This window comes from Rhinolophus ferrumequinum, chromosome 11 (assembly GCF_004115265.2).
Source record: "Rhinolophus ferrumequinum isolate MPI-CBG mRhiFer1 chromosome 11, mRhiFer1_v1.p, whole genome shotgun sequence".
Taxonomy (NCBI): Eukaryota; Metazoa; Chordata; class Mammalia; order Chiroptera; family Rhinolophidae; genus Rhinolophus; species Rhinolophus ferrumequinum.
In genome coordinates this window covers 85887345-85908233 of record NC_046294.1, presented here as the reverse complement: position 1 = coordinate 85908233, position 20889 = coordinate 85887345, and the positions used below count along the sequence as shown (strand labels likewise).

Sequence of the window (20889 nt, the reverse complement as noted above, 5' to 3'; positions counted from 1 at the left end):
TCTAATCCAACCCCATCGTTTTACAGTGGAGGAAACTGAGGCCCAGAGAGGAGGGTGACTTGCTCAAGGTCATGTAACGGGCAGAGCCTGGAATCAAGCACTGCTTTGCCTCCCAGACCATGTGCTTTCTCCTTTACTGTGTGCCCTGGGCAAGAGTGCCTTGTCTGGACATGCATGAGAACAGATGTCATTGGTTCAGGGGATGGTAAGTTTGGAGCAAAGGGACGACAAAGAGGAGTTGAATGGTGACAAGCAAGTCTCCTAATTCTCTACCACCACATAGCCACTGTGCTCATTCGAATGATGGTATTTTCAACAAATGGGAGGGAAGTACGTCTTTCTCTTTTCCAACCCCCATCGTAATTAGTTGTCAAAAAATTTTAGATGGAAGGGGGAATGCTCAGATCCTGATGAGATGATACAGCAAAGATTTCATTTCATCTTGAATTTGACATTAAACTTTAATAGTCTCAAGGACAAGAAGCCAAGAGATATCAGATGTAATGAGATAAAGCAAAGTTTCTCTGACAGCAAATTTGATCACAAATGGGCTCTGAGATTGCTTCTTTGATATAAATGAAACATAATTCATCTTCCAGTGCCCTGAATGGGCTTTCAGGCTAGGGATGAGGCTGGCATCTCTCTTCCCTGGTGCTGACAAGTGGCAGCATAGGGAGGAGGTGGAGGCTTGGCCGGACCCTGCCCGGGCAGTTCAGCCACTTTGTCTGGGAAGAGATGGACAAGCAGCCACAGGAGTTGGTGAGCATCGGGTGGTTCCAGCCAGTGGCTGTAGACACTTGCTTTGAGCTGGGTTTTGTATGGGAGGTTCTCCTCAAGCTCAGAATGGCAAAGAGGGTGTCAAGTAGGGCAGGATCCCCCTCACAGGTCTGGACTCCATGAGAAACTGCCCTTTTGATAATTTTCTGGTTTGGGCATGAGGGAGACACAGCAGTTTATTTCTGAGCAGCCCATTCATCCTCCTCTGAAATGTCTTCTTGACACAGTTCCTTCCTTTCCACACCTCCTGTGGCTGCCCAAATTCAGAGAGTGTGGTGTTAAGGTGGGGGTGGCGTAGAGGGGCTGGGTGGAGAGGTCTAGCCTCCCAGTCTCCATCAGCTCCCCACTGGTTTTCTTAATCTTGCACAAATTACTATGTTAATGCCATCAGGGCCTGCTCACCACCTTGCAACAAGATTGCTGCCCTCAGCCTGTTTTATGCAGGTACTGCAGGTGCTGTGGGTCAGCTCCTCAGGTCTGGTCAGGGCCACTGTCACAGCCTCCTGCTGGGCCTCCCAGCCTCTAGCCTCTGCCTCTGCTACTCCCTCTTCCTCAGGTCACAGACCTTTAGATACTGTAAGATAGATGCCTTAACCTGCTGCCCCAGTTGTATTTCTAGCCCATCCTTTGCACCTGTCCTGAGTATCCCCCTCATGGCTACAGAGGCCAGAGCTCTTCCAGAACAAACCACACCCTGCTCATGCTTTTGCTCCTACAATCCCGTCTGGAATCACTTCCCTTCCTCCTCCAACACTATTCACCCTCCTTCAATCTCTGAGGTTACATCTTCTGAGAAGATTTCCTCCCCAGCTCTGCCAGAAGATTTCCTCTGGGTTCCCAGACTCTTATATGATTCAGGGTCTGTCTTTCCATCTTGCTGCTATTCCTGCACATTTCTGTCTCCTTTTCCAGACCACTAGCTACTCAGGTCATGTCTTACTGATTTTTATATACCCCCAGGTATATTGTGGTGTCTGGCATTGGAGCCGTACTCAGTGAGGATGTATTAGATGAAACTGAATCCTGGCCCATGGCATGACCTTCTGTGATGTACCTGGCTCAGTTTGGCCAGTGGTTGTCCTCTGCCATTGACAGGATCAGAATGCACACACACTTATCTATCTTCCCTGATGGAACAAGTATACCAAATACAACAGTTCAAACTAAATAACTTTGTCCAAATTCTCATTGATTGACAGTTTGGGATTGCAAAATTGAGACTAGATTGGAGACAGAAGATCCACTGACATCATCTCCTTCCCTTTCTTAGAGACCCAGAGTGAGGGCTCATGTTAAGGCATCTTTATCTTCCTCAGCTAAAGACAGCCTGAACACCTGATGGGGAAGGAGTACTCCCCCTTGGAGAGGAAGTGTTGAGTGTGGTATTACTTGCGCTGTACAAGTATGTAGCCAGGTGAGCTGTGCCTGACTAGAGTCTGCATGAGAGACAGGCTAGTCCAACCTGGGAGGCAGAATCAGAGCTGAAAAGCAAGGACTGGTGTACTGACTCAAGGGAAAGGTGGCTGTGAGAGCTCTGGGTCCAATCAGAAATGTAGAGTTAACCCAAATGCCCATCAACAGATAAATGGATAAACAAATTTTGCTTTTTTCGTACACTGAAATATTAGCCGTAAAAACGAATGGAGTCCTGATACATGCTACAATGTGGTGAACCTCAAAATATGCTAAGTGAAAGAAGCCAGTCATAGAGGTCATATATTGTATGATCCCATTTCTATGAAATGTCCAGAATAGGTAAATCTATAGACACAGCAAGCAGATTGGAGGTTGCCAGGGGCTGTGACGAGGGAGTATGAATATGGGGTGATGAAAATATTTTGGAATTAGATAGAGACAGTGATTGCACAACACTGTGAATGTACTGAATTGTTCACTTTAAAATGATTAATTTATGATATATGAATTTTATCTCAATAAAAAATTATAGACAAACAGAAAAGGGGATAGTCTTGGTAAATTGTGTCAATCCTTTCTTATCATCCTGAGCTGTCTTATGAAGCTGCCCACATATCTGTGTGGGTATCTACCAGGGCTATCACTCTGCACAACTCCAGGGGACACAATTGATATGATGGTCCATACAGATAGAGCATGTGGCACACTGGGGTGCCACGGGAACTCTGGCCAAGAGAGGGGCATCTCAGAAGCTCCAGGCCAGCCTCCATCTATGTCTCCCACTCCCATGGTCATGATGGGATTGATTTCCCTCCCTGCAGCTGCCAACCACGGGGAATGACCATTGATAATCAAGACCTATTGGGTAGAAAGAGGTTCCCCCCTCCCCAATGCTATCAGAATCTACCCCTGCCATCCTTCCTGTCTCCTAACACAGTGGTCATTGCCAGCATTCTTGAGATATAGTGGGCAAGGGAGGGGGAGACAACCCGAGGTGATGACAGAGGAAACCCAGAGTCATTATTTTAATGGAGTCATTGGCTGTGCTTCCAAATCTTCTTACCGATGTTATTAGAATTAATGTGATCGTATACTCTCCCTCTTCTCCCTCTCTCTCCTTTCTCATCACAAATGACTTTCCTCATGGATGTTACCCTAGAGCATGACTAGTTTCCAGTTATTGGGACCTTTGAGGCGATGGTGGCAACATGCAGGAGCTCCTACTTACTCGGAGTTGGCTGCAAAGACCTCCTCCTTAGACATCGGCTTCTCTTGCTCTTAGCGTACTGGGGATGGAGAGGATCATAAAGAGTTTCTAGCCTTCTGTCTTGGGGTGTCTCCCTAAACAACTAAGAAATCTGATGTCCTGCTTCCATCAACCACAACAAAATTTAGGGACCATAACTGAAAAATTTTGCTTTGCTCCTCAATGCAGAATTCTTAAGCCACATGGAAGTCTCTACCATGCTAGTAGACTCTCTTCCTACCCAATTCAGGCCTCACAGACCAGAAGCTTGCAAGACCATTTCATAGAGCTATGCGTAACCTGCGTACCATGGAGGGTAGAGGTAGGATTCATCAGGTGCCGGGGGCCTTGGACACTCTGCCAGTGGCCTGGCCTCAGAGGGAAGGATCTGCAAGTAAGGGTGAAGATGCCTTTGCCCTAATCGGTACTGTCTAGTGGGTGAGCCCCACCGCCCAGTGTTCTTGTCATTGTCCCCTCAGAGCTGGCTTCATTGAGGCTGCAAGGTAGAAGAGGAGCTTCCTGAGTTCTGGGCAAACTTCTACGTCCCCCATACACAGACTTCCTTGGGCAGCCTGAGAAGCCTGCCGTGTGTTGTCCTTCTGGAAAGACTGTATGGAAAGGTCCCTGGTGTTTGCTAACTGCCAGTTCAGGTTTCAACAGAGTTGGAAATAAGGAATCCATGGCAGCTACAAATGGCACCCGGAGTTAGCCCTTCGCCTGCTGTGCTGTGGCCACTTGCCTGGCTTGATGGTCTTTGCAAGATCAGATTGATTTGGGATCTGTGAGTTGGACACTATGTGACTGTACCCCTCTAGCAGACACCTTCTGGTTTCTGCATCTGGAAGAATGCCTTAGGGAAGTCACCTGACTTGCATTTCTAGATGGCTCAGGATCACGCCTTGTAGTGGTGGAAGGGGAGACAATGTGGCAGTGTGCTGGCGTGAATGGAGCCCAAGCGAGATTCCAAAACCTGTTGGAGTCCTGTCCTGGTCACTATCTAGCTGCATGACTTTGGGCAAGTAATTTCCCCTCAATGGGCTGTATTGTTTGGCTTGTCTACTATAACAAAGTACCACAAACCACAAACTGGGTAGCTTAAAACAACAAAAGTGTATTGTTTCACGATGCTGGAGATTAGAAGTCTGACATCAAGCTGCTGGCAGAGCCACGCTCCCTCTGAAACCTGTAAGGGAGCATCATTCCTTGCTTCTTCCAGCTTCTGAGAGCTCTGGAGTCTAGACGTTCCTTGGCTCGTGACAGCATAACTCTAAACTTCACACGGCATTCTCCCTATGTCTCTTCACATAGTCTTCCCTCTGTGCATGCTTGTCTATGTGTCCAAATGTTCCCTTTCCATAAGGACATCTGTCATATTGGATGATGGCCCACCTTAATGAGTTCATTTTAACTTGATTACCTCTGTAAAAACTTGATTTCCGGGCTCGAGTCATTGCCACCATGGCCAGTCAGTCACCGGGTATCCCGCAGCTGCTGCAGGCCAAGAAGTGGGCCTCCGAGAAGGTGTCTGAGGTCCCAAGTGAAAGAACCAGAGGCTGAAGAGGCCAAAGAGGCTCAGACTGAAAGAGAACTGTACCGCCTGCAGAGGGAGAAGGAGTCCAAGGCTGAGGAAGCTGAGGCTCTGGGATCACCGGGCAGTTGCAGCACTGGAGTAGAGAAAAGTCACCTGAGAGAAGACCATCCTCCAGACCTACTTCCAGTAGAACAGGGATGAAGTCCTGGATAACCTGTTGGCTTTTGTCTGCGACATCCGGCCAGAAATCTATGAAAACTACCACATAAATGGATAGGGGAAGAGGAAAGAAGCGCCTGTTCCATGGATTGGCATTTTAGATGACTCCAAGGAATATGAAGCTTTCGCGAAGCTTGAGTTATATTCTTGTGAAAGACATTAAATTATTTCTGTTTATTATATAGTGGGTTCTTTTGCTTTTTGGAGAACAGCAAATCTAGCTTCTTTGTACAAACTTAGAACTTATCCAAAGATGTCATCTTTTTACCTCCTATTTCTTAGAAATTTAAGGGTATATGTTGTCTGTTTTCCTATGCCTTTTAGTTCAAACTATATTTATATATATGCTGGCTTTTTTTTCGTAGCTGTAGTAAACAAACAAACAAACTTTTTAAGAAAGAAAGGGATTAAATAATGCCTTTTTTTCCCCTAACGCTTTCTCGAAGGTCAGGGGTTTTATCTGTGAAGAAAGTAGTAAATAGTAATTTGTAACCTGTGTAAAGCAGCAGCTAGCCTTAAAATAGTCTTTTTTTTTTTTTTTTTTTTTTTTTGGCTAAGTATTAGAACAATGAGTACTAGCATAAGTAGTTGTTTGGGCTACTTTTAGTATCTCTTAATCAAAATTACTATATGATAGAATTCAGGAACTTGTTACATGTTATATTACTTGGTATACTGATAATCATTTAAAAGTAAATGATTTTTTCATGCAAAAAATAAAAATAAAATAAAAACTTGATTTCCAAATAAGGAACAGGGGGTTATAACTTCAACATATCCTTTTTGGGGGACATAATTCAGCCCTGAAATATGAGCCTTGGTCTCCTTACGTGTGTAATGAAGGTTGTACTAGGGTCCCCTTCATTATGAACCTTCTATGATTCCGTACTAATTGCCAGAAACTCCCCCACCCAGTCGCCCCATATCTCTTGCCATTGTAATTAAAAGAAAATCTAAATTCTCAAGAAGAGGAAAAGAAGAATTTTGCATAAGTGGTTGTCAAACTAAGAATTTCCTGGGGAGCAGGTTAAAAATGTCAATGTTCTGGTTCCTTCCCAGAGACTCTGATCTAACGGGATTGTCTGGAGCCCTAGAATCTGCATTTTTACAAGCTCTGTGTGATTCTGATGCCACTGGTCCTCAGACTAGTCTAAGAAATTCCTCTTTTCACAATGTACATGTAAACCAAAACATCAAATGAAACACCTTAAATATTCACAGTTTTTCTTTTTTTTTTTTTTAATAGAGTAAGGAAGTTTATTAGGATATGGTCTAAGGGAAGACTGAGCCAAGAGAGACAAATAGCACCAAAAGGTTTGGGTTTGAGTTTTATATATTGTTGGCTCCGGGCCAGCCCTGCGTGTGATGTACAGACTTGGGTTATTTGCTTGACATGTGTAGGTTATATGACCCCTTCCTTTCTGCACATGCCCTTACCCATAATACACACAGAAAAACCCACGGGGAGGGGCGGGCGGTGGTTAAAACTGCAATGCTAATTTATTGTAACTATATTACAATGTGGTGCTAAGGTTAAACCAAAGGTAAGCTTTAACATTCTGCACAGGTGTCAAAAACCAGATAATTCTAGCCAGATTTTACTTCCCTCTTTCAGGATGGTTCTAACCACAAAAATTGTCCCTGAGTGGGGGACCTGGGTGGTCCCTGGGGAGTGGACTTTGGCGGTACAAAGTGCCAGTTAAATTATCACCCACCCCTCCTGTCTCTCATGCCTACCTTCTGCCTAATATTCCCTCTTCAAGTAATAAGAACGCAATTCATTGTGGTCTCAGGACGATGATCATTCTGGCTGCTTCCTGCTGATTTTGAGTGTTGTAAGGGCCTTGGGTTCCTACACTTGCTGCCTGTCGACAGGAGGTAATGGCTCACGATGTCCATCTAGGGGTCCTTGATAGATAACGAGGTCCCATGGAGAGAGTGGTTTGTAGTCCTGGCGGAGAACCAAGTTACAGCTCGATTCGTGTGGACGAGTCCGACTCCAGCCATCTGTTTCCCCAAACATGAGATCGGTCTTATATTAATTTTGCTTCAAAAGATGCATTAGGGCTTATGTTCAGGGGATGTCATCCTGAAAAATCATGCTAGGGCTTATTTTCCAGTTAGGTCTTATTTTCAGGGAAACACGGTATGTTACTGGAATAATGGCTTGGTCCTTTTGCTGATGCAGTAAAGAATTACAGATCAGCAAACATGAAGGCAGAGAGTAAGGAAAGTTTATTAAGATACATTCTGAGGGAAGAATGGGCCAAGTCAAGAAAGACAAATGGCCTGTATACAGTTTTAATTTGTTGATTATGCATCAATAAAGATGGGGGAAAAAAGAAGTACTGCTTTGCCTTTTGGTGCAGACTTGGGTTCTGACCTCACATAACAGGTGGAATATATGAGGTGTAGTCACAAATATGGTGAATGTTTAAATTTTAAAAATGTATTACAGTAAAACACACATTGCCATTAATCGCTCTCAAAATACTTCCCCTCGCTTTGAACACATACTATCATTCTTGCCATTTTCTGAAGCAGTTCTGGAAGTCCTCTTTCATGTCTTTACTTCATCCTTCATCATGACAATGCTCAGTGTCACACATCACTTCTGGTATGGCAGTTTCTGTCAAATAAAAACTACAGTGTGTCCTCATCTACCTTATTCACTTGATCTGGCACCGTGCGACTTCTGGCTCTTCCCAAAGTAAAATGACCATGAAAGGAAAACCTTTTGAATCTATTCAGCACATCGAGGCAGCCACAACAGCACAACTAAAGACACTCACGAAAGAGGACTTCCAGAACTGCTTCAGAAAGTGGCACAAAAGATGGGATAAGTGGGTTTGAAGCAAGGGGGAGTATTTGACGGGGATTAATGGCAATGTGTCTTTTACTGTGATAATTATTTTTTTAATTTAAACATTCACTGTAGTTTTTGCTAACACCTTGTATATGCTGGGATACAGGGCTGAAGGAAGAGCAATCTAAACTTAGCCCTCAGCACTCTGGCTCCACTGCCCTTGCCTTAGTTACTGTCCCACACAGAGACCTGAAGCACGCTCCCCAATATGTGTGCTCCTGGGGTCTTCTCTCAGGTCCCAGGGAGAGAATTATGGCTGTGTGAAGGAGTCAGGGGCTGGGGGGAGGGCTGGACAGCTCCCATCACCTCAAGGCCTGTGACAAATACCCTTCATTATCACTGAGGAATAAGGCACTTTTGCAGTCCCAGATATCATTTCTTAATTGGTAAGATGAGGCTGATTTATTTGTTAATTAACAGATGGAGACACATGCAATAATGTGGTTTGCTTTATTTATACTTGACAGAGGTGGGTTTCCGGAGAAGTGCCTGGGGATGCAGGAACTGCCTGATGGAGGGGTTGGGATAATGGATGTGATGGGAAGATGAATCATCCTGTATGGGGACCCTCATGGCTACACCTGTCCTCCTACATCCCTTTCCTGACCAGGAAATCAGTGTTACTTCCCCACAGGTTTAGCAAATTTGTTTGGTCAGGTGATAAAGGTATTATTTATTAAAAAGCTCAAATTTTCATCCTTTCTCCCATTATTTCTTTATTCTCTCTTCCACGGATATTGAATGTCTACTATTACATGTATTAGGCACTGTGCTAGGTGCTAGGGAGCCAGCAGTGAACACCACAGGCACACCCCTTGCTTTTAGAGCTCAGTTGCCTTCTTCTACACAGTGGAGTAATCCTAAGAGAACTCTTTGTAAAAAATTGAACTATAATTGACATATAACATGGTGTAAGCTTAAGGTGCACAAGGTGTTGGCTTGACACATTTACATATAGCCATGTGATTACTATAGTCGCATTAGCTAATACCTCCATCATGTCACATAAGTATCGTTTCTTTTTGTGTTGAGAACAGTTAAGATTTAGTTTCAGCATCTTAGCAGTTTATACTACAGTATTGTTGACTCTAATAACTACGTTGTGCATTAGATCTTTAGAACTTATTTATCTACTAGTTGTAAGTTTGTACCTTAAACAACATCTCCCTGATTCCCTCTCCCCACTCCATCCAGGTAACCATCATCTTACTATTTGTTCTTACAAGTTCAGTGTTTTAGATTCCACACATAAGTGACATCGTACAGTATTTGTCTTTCTCTGTGACTTATCTTACTTAGCATAAAGCCTTTAGGGTCCATCCATGTTGTCGCAAATAGCAGGATTTCCTTTTTTCCTTGTGGTTGAATAATATCCGTTTGTGTGTGTGTGTGTGTGTGTGTGTGTGTGTGTGTATGTGTGTATGTGTGTGTCATATCTGTACCCGTTCATCCCTGGATGGACACAGGTTGTTTTCATATCATGACTATTGTGAATGCTGTTGAATGAACATGGGGGTGCTGAGATTTATTTGAAATTTCAATTGTTTGAATAAATACCCAGGAGAGGGATTGCTGGATCATATGGTAGCTCTAGTCTTAATTTTTTGAGGAACTGGCATATTGTTTTCCATAGTGGCTGTACAGATTTACATTCCCACCGAGAGTGCACAAGGGTTCCCTTTTCTCTACATCCTCACCACCACTTACCTCTTGTCTTTTTCTTTCTTTCTTTTTTTTTTTTTAAATTGGCGAATGTTGGGGAACAGTGTGTTTTTCCAGGGCTCATCAGTTCCAAGTCGAGTCGTTGTCCTTCAATCTAGTTGTGGAGGGTGCAGCTCAGCTCTAAGTCCAGTCTCCATTTTGAATCTCTAATTGCAGGGGGCGCAGCCCACCATCCCCTGAGGGAATTGAACCAGCAACCTTGTTGTTGAGAGCTCCTGCTCTAACCCACTGAGCCATCAGCCGCCCTTCCTCCTCTTGTCTTTTTGATAAAAGCTATTCTAACAGATATAAGGTGATATTTCACTGTGGTTTTGATTTGTATTTCCCTGATGGTTAGTGACATTGAGCACTTTTCATATATGTGTTGGCCATCTATTCAAGTTCTTTGCAAAAAGGGCTGCTTTGTTTACCCTATTCCTCCACGCTCAGTGTGAAGAAAACAAGAATCCATGACTGCAGGATGCTTTGTGGCAGCTCAGCTCTGGGCAGACTCAGCCACATTGAACACTTGGTAGATGCCTCCTTTAGGCTAGACAGACCTTGCTGGGAGTGAGTCATCCTCAGTACGATGCCAGTACAAGTGGAAGACTTTTCCTCACTTGGGAGCAGAAGCCTCGGCCTGCCTGTGCTGTAGGGTGTTTGTAGGCCCCTAACCTGGGATGTGGGCTTTCCTGGGACATGCCTCACCCCACGTCCACGCCTTTTAATTACAAAGGTCAGGATCAGACTTTCAAGGTATTCTTTCCCTTTGATCCACTGCTTGAATTCTCTTTAAAGGCTCTATCCAGTACATGGTCATGTCTGGGCTAAGTATCAGAAGTTAGCCAATGTCTACAAAGTTTGTAATTTGAGGTGTTTAGTGATTTTCTTATTACATTGCGCCTTAGCACCTTCAATCCCAATCACAAGCCTATGAGATAGGCATTATAATCACCTTCATTTTACAGATAAGTAAATGGAGGTGTGAAGAGATGAAGGTCTCCTGAGGTCTCCCAGCTGGTGAAGGGCAGAGCAAGGGTCTGGTTCTGGAGCTGGTGTTCTTAGCCACCTCCACTCCCTACCTCCCAGGATAGTGAAAGCCTTGTCCAATGACAGATCGGTATCCACACCCGTATCTACCTTCTCTCTCTTCCTCTCCCTGTCAGCATGTGCTCATACCTAGATGATTATCAGGACACAGTCTGGACTTGTCGTCAAGTACACTGCAGTGAGAGGCTAGATTTGCTTGTTAGTGGGCTGTTTGTCCTTTTCACTCTACCTTGTTTTTCCCTTTTCTCTGTGTACTGAGGGGCACGTTAACAACATTTCAAATAGGTTGAAAGAAAACAATAGCCTCCAGAAAAAAGCAGCTGTCGGCAGGTAGCATAATGGCTGTGGGCTCAGGCTCTGGAGCTAGACTATGTGCGTCAGTGCTCCTCTGTCATGTACCAGCTATGGGACCTCTGCAAGTTATTTCACCTCCTCAGGCCTCAATTTCCTCATGGGTTAAATTGAAATAGTAGTAGTACCTGTCTCATATAGTTATTGTGGAGATTAAGCTAAGGTAATGCATGTAAAGTGCTGTTGCAGTTGCAGGCAGAATAAATGATGCATAATGATAATAGACATGATGTTGGTGGGAGAGGAGGAGGAAGAAGGAAAGGGGTCAGGCATGTTTTGAAGTCGCCACCACCAGCTTTGGGGAGAACATGCTCACCTCTCTGGCCCAGAAGTAGCTGCCTGATGGCTATGGAGGAAGCATCCCTTAGCAGATGTGCAAGGCTAGGAATGATTTCAAAGTATTCTCCTCAGAGGGGTCAGCCATGTGTCCACACATGTGTTCAATCCCCCCACACTCTGGGAGCACTTTGACAGTGAGTCATACAGCATTGCAGTGCCAGCTTCCAACTCCTTCTACGTAACTCTGCAGAGCTCTTTGCTTCAGTCTATGAAAACAGATGGTATAAGTAATTAGAAAGCCAAACAGCTTTGCTAAGACCCCCAAGAAGGTAATTGTTTCTGCCAAGCATTCATAATTGCTACCATTGTGCCCCAATTAAGTGTCAGGTCCTTCATACAACAAAGTGATCCTGTTAAATGGTAGATCAGACCATATCCCTCTGCTGCTCCATTTCACTAAAAAAAAAAAAAAATAAAAATAAAAAAAATTAGAATAAAAAACCCCCCAAAGCCTTATTGGCCTATAAGGTCCTATGGAATCTAACATTCCATTCTATCTTGGGAGATAGAATCTCTTGCTACTCCTCTCTCCTTGCTGCCCCAGCCACACTGGCCTTCTCTATACTGCAAACATGTCAGACACACTCTTGCTCCAGGGCATTGGCTGTTCCCTATTCCTGGAATGCTTCCCCCAGGTATCCCCATGGCTCATTCTTTCTGTCATGCGGGATCTCTGATCCCACTCCCCGCACAAGAACGCAGGATATGGTGAGGCCAAAAAGGAACACCAACGGAACCATATATTCTTGCTGGTGGTTGGCTGGGAGACACAGGAAGCAGGAGCCACAGGATCCTCAATCCGCCATCTGCTTCTCTGCCAACCAACCAACCCCCAACCCCCCAGCATAGACACGGAAATTATATTAGTGGCTAATGGCTAACCAGTAACAGCTGATGGCCAACCAGCCACAGTGGATGGCCATCTGATTACAGCTGATGGCCATCTAGTAACTGAGCCAGCTCCTTTCCATGTGAGGCTGAGAGCCTGGAAACTGCTCTCTGGGACTCTGTCCCTACACTTTCACTCCTTTGAGTCTTTGCTCAAATGTTCCCATCTTTGTGAGGACCAAGCTGACCACTTTAATTTAAATTGCAAAGCCTTCTCCATCCCCATACTCTGTTCTTCTTTTCCCTAAAAAATACTTACCTTTTAATATACTAGATAAGTGTCTAATTTATTATCGTTACTTGCTTTCCCAATTAGAATATGAACTCTGTAAAGGCAGGGATTTTTATGTTTTGTTTCATGAGGCAGTCCCAGTGCTTGGACCAATGTCTGGCACAGTAGGATCTCAATGTGTTGATGGTTATGTAAGTGTGTATATTCTCTTACTTAATACTTACAACAAACTTATAAGTAGGTGTTATTATTATCTTCAGATTACAGATAAGGAAACCCAGGCCCAGAAAGAGTAAGCAACATTTTTAAGGCCACACAACTAAGTAATGGTGGAGCTAAATTTGGAGCCTAATGTCACTTTAGAGATGATGCTAAGGTTAATTACACTATGGTGCTTCAATCATTTATTTTCCCACCTTCCTCTTCGTGCTCCCTTTCTCCTATGCATGTGCATAGAATCTACTTTCTACCAGGTACCATGATGGGCTTGTGAATCCAAAGAACTGACACATAACTGAACGATCATGGCCTTCAAGAGGTGTACAGTACAACAGGGCAGAGCTCCAAGGGGCTACATTCAAATTTGTAGGAAAGGAAGTTTTTTCTAAGTATGATTAAGCTGGAAAATTTGGGATGATTTTCTTTGCAATTTGGCTTCTAGTAACATTAATCTATTTTCATCTTATCTGCGTACCACAATATCCACAAACTCTGCACAAAAATCTCTACATAGGAAAGCAGAAGTCTCATCTAAATATTATATTTGGTGCCTGACACAGTGTTGGTGCCCTGAAAGCTCTTGGTAACAAGAGCTTATAGGAGGTGGCTTGAAACAGGAATTATCATTATGTTGTTGCTTTAGTTAAAGATAGTCCTGGCTGAAAATCACAAGGGAGAAAAATAATGAAATTCTTTTATTTATGTGTAGTCCCAAAGGCTAATGGTTAGTTTTCTTTAAAGTCTTGATCAGTGAAGTGTCCATATAAGAGGATAAGTGAAACTGGTTTCTTGGTATGAGATGCAAGTTTTGTGAATTTCTTACCTACTAGTGAAATGTCAACACAATTTCATCTGTTATTATTATTTATAGGGATAATATAGTTAACATTAATTAACTATTAATAAAATTAATATTAATAATAGTACTACTAAGGACTAACACTATGCCAGGTCTGTTCTAACTGCTTTTCATATATTATTTTATTTAATGTTCACAGCTTTCCCCACAGGTAGATAATATTAATTCTGTTTTACATAGAAGGAAATGAACTTGGAGAGATTAGTAAAATAATATGTTCAATCTAGCCCAGTGCCTGGAATATGATGGGTACTCAAACAACATTAGCCCCCTTCTTGGCTACTCTTAGTAGTATACTATGGTTGTAGATGCCTGAACTTTCCAAGACACACCTGGAGTCCATTAGTATTTGCTGCCTATACCACCCCTTGGGTTAATGAGTTTTATAAGCTGACAACCAGCTGTGTTAAGCAGTAATACTTTCTTTGATTTGTTTTAAACTACCTGTTTCAGGCTTCTAGTGGTGCCTCTGTAGATTCAGTGATTCAGGAGTTCATGAGCACATTCAAGTTCATCTTTGATGGTCTTTAATCTTGTAGTCATTTATTGTGCATCTGCTATGTGCCAGGTATTGTGCTACTCCCTGTGAATCCAAAGAAGAAATCTCCTCTGACTTTAAGAAACTCTCAGTTAAAAGACTTTGATTACTGGACTCTAATGTAATTGTGAAGAATGGACTTTGGAACCAAGTGAACAGGGTTGAATACACATTGTACATTGAACAACTTCAGGTGGTGCCATCCACATCAAATATAAGCATACAGTGTGGAGTTGTGCAGTGTACAACCTCCACATCAGCATGCAGTGATCTTGTAGCTGGAGGAAGGGGGTATGTATCAGAAAAACCTTATATTTTTAAAAATTCTGTTTCCTTATTTGTAATATGGTAATCTCACTGTGTTCCTCACAGAGTTGCCTTGAAGATTAAATGAGATCATGCATGCTGAGTGAAGATTACAGTGTCTGGCACACAGGGGCTGCTGAGTAAGTAGTAGCCTGTACCACCTTGTCCTTCCAGAGTCAAGAGTATGCTTTGCTGTGAAGTGAGCTCTAAATGGGTCTAATCTTATTTGGGAAGGTTCAGGCCTAAAGTTTTACTTATTTATACCATGGCACGAATCAATAGAAATTTTGTTCTCAGCTGCTGCTGAAAAGTTAAAAACCTCATCTGAGCCAGTCAAGATGGTGGAGTAGGTAAATGATGTACTTACATCCTCTCACAATCACATCAAAATTACAGCTAAACTACAGAACAACCATCATTGAGAATTGCCTAAAGATTAGCTGAGCAGAGTCACACAACTAAGGATATATACATTATAGAAGAAGCCACCTTGAGACTGGCAGGAGGAGTAGAGACATGGAATGGGCTGGTCCCACACCCATGTATGGCAGTTAGAAATCAGGAGGGATATCTCAGCTGTGGAGGCCCCTACCTCCCCGAGGAGCAAGGGGTCCCAGCCCCACACCAAGCTCCCCTGCCCAGAGTTCTGGTGCCAGGAAGAGAAATCCCCACAACCTCTGGCTGTGAAAACCAGTGGAGATTGTGGCTGAGTGAGACAGAGGGCTGGGGAGTCCCAGGCCTTTGTCTTAAAGTGTCCATGTATGGACTTCCTTCCTGACGGGTTCACTTATTCTGAACTCCAGTGCTGGGCAGCAGCTCGAAAGGTGCCAGGAACATACAAGGAGGAACTGAATTGTGTGGCTTCAGGACAAGGGCTGGAGGGTCAGCTTTCTCCTGGTAGAAGTACTGGCGGAAACCATTGTTCTTTTGTTGAGCCCTCCCAGTGTGCAGACACAGACAGACACTATATGTGACTCTCCATCAACTTGGCTAACACCTTTGACCTACCTTGGTGATTCCTTGAGATCTTACCCCACCCAACTTGTGGACCCACCCTAGCCACTTCCAGTGGCTTTTCCATACAAATGGTCTGTCTTAGCTCATGCTTTGGACTTTCCTAAATCTCTCAAAGGTTCATAAACCCCAAACAAGCAGCAGCATCTGGCCTTGGCATGCCCCATATCTCTTGCTGAGCAGCCTCAAGCCAGGCATTAGCAGCAGCCAGCCTCATCTTGCAGCTTAGCTTCTCCCAGGCACCTCCAAACCCAGCATGGGTGACGGCCATCTGCAGATGGCTTCGTGGCTCATGCCAGGTGACCCTGAGCAGACACAGGCTGTGGCTGAACTTGGCTTGTAGTTGGGCAAGCATGCCCAGTCACCAGCTTCAGACACAGCTGGAGCACCTGGCTACCTCTGTGGATGACACACCCAAAGGGCAAACTGGGCAGGCACCAGAGCCCTGCTCCATAGTGTTAGCCTCTGCATAATAGCTCCTCCATTGTGGTCAGTCCTCACAACCAATCAGCCTGTGAGTCAATCTCTCCCACTGACATAAAAACAACAACCAAGTCTCAACTACAGTGGGTAGGCACACACAACCCACACAAGGGACACACCTGCAACACTTGGCTCTGGTAACCAGGGAGACTGTGCCACTGGGCCACACAGGACACCTACTACAGAAGGCCACAGTACTGAAACTGGGAGACATAGCAGTTCTACCTAATACACAGAAACAAACACGGGAAGACAGCCAAAGTGGGGAGAAAAAGAAACATGTCCCAAATGAAAGAACAGAACAAAGCTCCAGAAAAACAGCTGAACAAATGGAGTCAAGCAATCTATAAGACACAGAGTTTAAAACACTGTTTATAAGGATGCTTAATGATCTGAGTGAGAACTTCAACAAAGATAGCAAACATAAAATGGAGATAGAAAACAAAAAAGAACCAGTCAGAAATTAAAATTACAATAACTGAAGTGAAGGATACATTAGAGGGAATCAACAACAGATTAGATGGAGCAGATGATCAAATTAATGATTTAGAAGATAAGGTAGCAGAAAACACGCAATCAGAACAGCAAAAAGAAAAAAAACCCAATCAAAACAGCAAAAAGAAAAAAAAAAAGATGGTTTTAGGGACTCTGAGACAATATCAAGCATACCAAAATTGGCATCCTAGGCGTACCAGAAGGAGAAGAGAGAGAGCAAGGAAATGAAAACCTACTTGAAGAAATAATGACAGAAAACTTCCCTAACCTGGCAAAGAAAATAGACATACAAGCCCAGGCAGCACAGAGAGTCCCAAACAAGATGAACCCAAACAGACCCACACCAAGGCACATTATAAATAAAATGCCAAAAGTTAATGATAAAAATAGAATCTTAAAAGCAGCAAGAGAAAAGCAGTTAATTACCCACAGGGAGCTCCCATAAGACTGTCAGCTAATTTCTCAACAGAAACTTCATAGGCCAGAAGGGATTGGCATGAAATACTCGAAATGATGAAAAGTACAACCAAGATCACTATACTCAACAAAGCTACCATTTAAAATTGAAGGAGAGATAAAGAGCTTCCCAGACAAGAAAAATCTAAAGAAGTTCATCACCACCAGACCAGTATTACAAGAAATGTTAAAAGGACTTCTTTAAGAAAAAGAAGATAAAAAAGATTTAAAATCTGAATAATGAAAGGGTAACATCTACATATCTACCAACAATTGCTTTCAATGTAAATGGATAAAATGCTCCAATCAAAAGACATAGGATGGCTGCATGGATAAGAAAAGAAGCCCCTTACGTATGCTGCCTACAAGAGACTCACTTCAGACCCAAAGACACACAAAGACTGAAAGTAAAGGGATGGAAAAAACATATTTCATGGGGAAAAAAGAAAAATAAAAACAACTGGGATAGCAATATTTATACCAGACAAAATAAACTTTAAAACAAAGACTATAAAAAGAGACAAAGAAGGACTAGTCATCCCACTTCTGGGTATTTGTCCAAAGAAACTATAAAAAGAGACAAAGAAGGACCTAGTCATCCCACTTCTGGGTATTTGTCCAAAGAAACCCAAAACATTACTTCGAAGGGACATGTGGGACATGTTCATACATAGGTTCATTGCAGCATTATTTACAATAGCCAAGATGTGGAGGCAACGTGGGTGTCCGTCAATGGATGAATGGATAAAGAAGAGGTAGAATATTACTCAGCCATGGAAAAAGAATGAAATCTTGCCATCTGCAACAACATGGAAAGATCTAGAGGGTATTATGCTTAGTGCAGTAAGTCAGATAGAGGAAGACAAATACCATATGATTTCACTTATATGTGGAATCTAAAGAACAAAATATGAGGTGTGATCAAAAACTATAATGTATACTTAAATTAAAAAATAAAAGATTACGGTAAAAGACACATTGCCATTAATCCCCTTCAAAATACTCCCCCTCACTTTGAACAAACTTATCCCATTGTTCTTGCCACTTTCTGAAGCTGTTCTGGAAGTCCTCTTTCATGAATGGCTTTACCAGCATTTAAGAAATGAGGTATGTAGAAAATGGCCTGAGAAATGAGCAAACGGTTTCATCCTCCATTATGAAAATGCTCCCTTCATGTCCCACATAGCTTCTGGTATGGCAATTTCTGTCAAATAAAAACATTACAGTGTATCCTCATCCACCTTATTCACCAGATCTGGCACCATGCGACTCCTGGCTCAAAGCCAAAATGACCATGAAAAGTAAACGTTTTGAATCAATTCAGGATATTGAGGCAGCCACGACAGTGCAACTAAAGACACTCACGAAAGAGGACTTCCAGAACTGCTTCAGAAAGTGGCAAGAATGATGGGATAAGTGTGTTTGAAGCAAGGGGGAGTATTTTGAGGGGGATTAATCACAATGTGTCTTTCACTGTAATAGATTTTTCTTGTTTAAATATTCACCATATGTTTTGATCACACCTCGTAAATGAACAAACAAAACAGAAACAAACTTATAAATACAGAGAATATTTTGAGGGTTGTTAGATCGGAGGAGTTTGGGGGAATGGTTGAAAAATGAGAAGGGATTAAGAAGTACAGATTGGTAGTTACAAAATAGTTGTGGAGATGTAAAGTATAGCATAAGGAATAGAGTCTATAATAATTGTAATAACTATGTATGCTTTCAGATGGGTACTAGGTTTAGCAGGGTGATCACTTTGTAAGTCATATAAATGTCTAATCACTATGTTGTACTCCTGAAACTAATATAATATTGTGTGTCAACTGTAATTGAAAAATTAGAATAATATTTAACAAAAAGAAACCTCACCTGAGGTCCTAATGGTGAAGCGGCTGTACAGCATCCTCCCCATTTCTTTCTTGCAAAGCTTAGATAAAATAATCATACAAATTATTATTATTTAATAAGTGGTTTGCCAAAATCTTTATGGCTTGCCAAAATCTTTGAATACCCTCCTTAGATCTGGGTGATTCACACAAATTTTAGTAATTCTTCCTAAGGTAGAGGCCAGAAGACTTGCATCATCAGCCTCCCCTGTAGCCAAGCCCTGGTTTGTGCCTGAGGTTGGGCCAATCAGACTCATCCATAGATACTTGCTTGGAGAGGAAACAGCAAATAGAGGTGACTGGGCAGAGGGCAATCAGTTTTTGGGCAGTGCAATGGTGTTTAGTTCTCAGAGGGTAGCAACGGCAGCGATTCAGGAGGCAAGTGGAGGGGGTGTTTTCACAGATTATCTAGTGAGGTTAGGCATTGCTCCTGACTGCCTGGCTTTGGACACTGGCTCTGAGTTTCTGGGAGCTACACATATCCTTTAATAAATATCTTTTTTTCCCCCAAGAACTAGCCAGAGTGTATTGGTGTTTTTATATTTAAAAAAGCTGACTGATACCGTAGTAATGATAATCTTTCTATGATTATAACTATAAGCCGCTCCTTTGGCAAAGGTGATTAGGGATTCCAGAAATCCTGGTGCTCCTGGGAAGAACTTGCACCAACACACCTCTATCTCCTTTCCTCCCGACACCGGGCCCCATCCCCGCTGTCTTGCTTAGTCATCCCAGAAGGATTCTTTCATCCTCCTTTAAGTCAATCACATGAGAAGTCCCCTCACCCTGGAAGGCTCTGCCCTTCATTATGCTCTTACATCTCCTTTTCTGATTTAATGTGTATCCCTCCTCAACCCTTGCTCTCCCTCTCTGGAACCCATGGTCAGCCATCAGTAAACACTCACTTCCTCATTGTCTTCTCTGAACATTCCCTGGTTCTACCCTAAGGACACAATTTTCTGGGGAGCTCTTTTCTTTTTCTTTTTTTTAAATTTATTGGGGTGACAATTGTTAGTAAAATTACATAGATTTCAGGTGTACAATTCTGTATTACATCATCTATAAATCCCATTGTGTGTTCACCACCCAGAGTCAGTTCTCCTTCCATCACCATATATTTGATCCCCCTTATCCTCATCTTCCACCCCCACCCCTCTTACCATCTGGTAACCACTAAACTATTGTCTGTGTCTATGAGTTCTTGTTTGTCATTTGTTTGTTTTGTTCTTTTGTTGTTTTTGGTTTATATACCACATATCAGTGAAATATGGTTCTCTGCTTTTTCTGCCTGACTTATTTCGCTTAGCGTTATACTCTCAAGATCCATCCATGTTGTCACAAATGGTCCTATTTCATCTTTTCTTACTGCCGAATAATATTCCATTGTGTATATATACCACAACTTCTTTATCCAGTCATCTATCGAAGGACATTTTGGTTGTTTCCATGTCTTGGCCACCGTAAACAAAGCTGCAATGAACACTGGAGCACACGTGTCTTTATGTGTAGATGTTCTCAGATGTTTTGGGTAGATACCCAGGAGCGGGACTGCTGGGTCGTATGGTAACTCTATTCGTGATGTTTGGAGGACCCCCCCCCCACACCGCCTCCACAGCGGCTGCCCCAGTCGGGGAGCTTTTTTAATTGGTAGCTATTTTCTCATTCGCTGCCATCAAACCACTGGGCCTGTAGGTGGCCTGGGAACCTTCCTTGCTTAGCTTTGCTGCTTTCATGCTATTCTCTGTCTCCTCTCTACGAACCCCCAGCTTTGGAACTCATATCATCAGGAGTTGTTGTGGTTACCTAACGGATATTGGGGTCTTGCTTTCTTTCCTGTGAGATTTCAGCTCTTGGCTCACTATCACTCCCCCATACTGTCTTTTTCAAAATTCCTGGCTTCAATATCCATGATCTTCCCAGTGCTGTGGACTCTTAGTTCTTTGACTTCCTCCTCCAATGATCTTGTTCTCCATCCTACCCCAGCCACCAACTCCCATGGCCATACCCTAGA

General features: G+C 43.0%; 1 pseudogene; it reads left to right on the top strand.

The window, feature by feature from the left end:
• The first annotated feature begins 4897 nt into the window (after window positions 1-4897).
• On the top strand, window positions 4898-5247 carry LOC117031226 (V-type proton ATPase subunit G 1-like; annotated as a pseudogene).
• Window positions 5248-20889: the final 15642 nt, after the last annotated feature.